Raw genomic sequence first — 943 nt, 5'->3', positions numbered from 1 at the left:
TGTCATTCAAAGTTTACTTTTTCACTCTCGATAGATGTGTGTAATTTGATGGTTGTTACCGGGTAATGTATGGAGGTTAGGTGGTAATTAGGTTAAAGAACATAATAAAATATCTATATGTTCAAGAATATAATCGTTGTGTAATGATATTTTCTAATAACATATAATCATATAGCGTCATGCCTAATAGCAAGTACACACTTTTTGATTGTGTATTAATAAATATTATCAAATCTTGAATTGGTCACGCCTAACAAGTTACTTCTTACTATGACACCCACAACGATACATAGGAGGAACATAAGGACTTTGAAGTGGTCAACAAACAATAGAGAAGTACATAGTCGACCATTCTATTCCTAGAAATTAGCTAAAAATGTATTTCCTTTGTTTATAATAAAAAAATTTATATGTTTATAAATGATTTATTAATAATAATATCCATTAATTCCACAGTAATTTTCAGAAAAGTCCCAATATTTTGGTTATCGGATAATTTTCAAAAAAATCCTAATATTTTAAGCAAACTAACGAAAAAGGACAGAATACCGGCTAAATTTTTGAAACCGGGCAAAAAGGGTTTTTTCGAAGTTTTAGCCGGTATTCTATGCTTTTCTGTAAACAAAATTTAGTTTGAGACTTTTTCATAAATTAGACTAAAATTATAGGACTTTTCTGGAAATTTCCCTTTTCGTAAACAAAATTTAGTTTGGGACTTTTTCGTAAATTAAGGTAAAATTTTAGGTGTTTTCTGGAGATTTTCCTTTCGTCAATGGCACAAACGTCAAACCCACTTACTTGGTCGTGACGCGTTCGGACGTGCATGGAACGTAATACAGACTCGAGGGAATAATCATGCGCGACGAACGTCCATGGAACGTCATTTAAATGAGTTTTCATTTTCTTTTTCGTTTATTTTGGTTTTTTTATTATTTTTTTTATT

Source organism: Lactuca virosa, chromosome 4, assembly GCF_052849685.1.
Source record: "Lactuca virosa cultivar CGN04683 chromosome 4, Lactuca_virosa_CGN04683_v6, whole genome shotgun sequence".
NCBI lineage: Eukaryota > Viridiplantae > Streptophyta > Magnoliopsida > Asterales > Asteraceae > Lactuca > Lactuca virosa.
The sequence above is the reverse complement of the archived record's forward strand: the minus strand, read 5'-3'. Positions refer to the sequence as shown.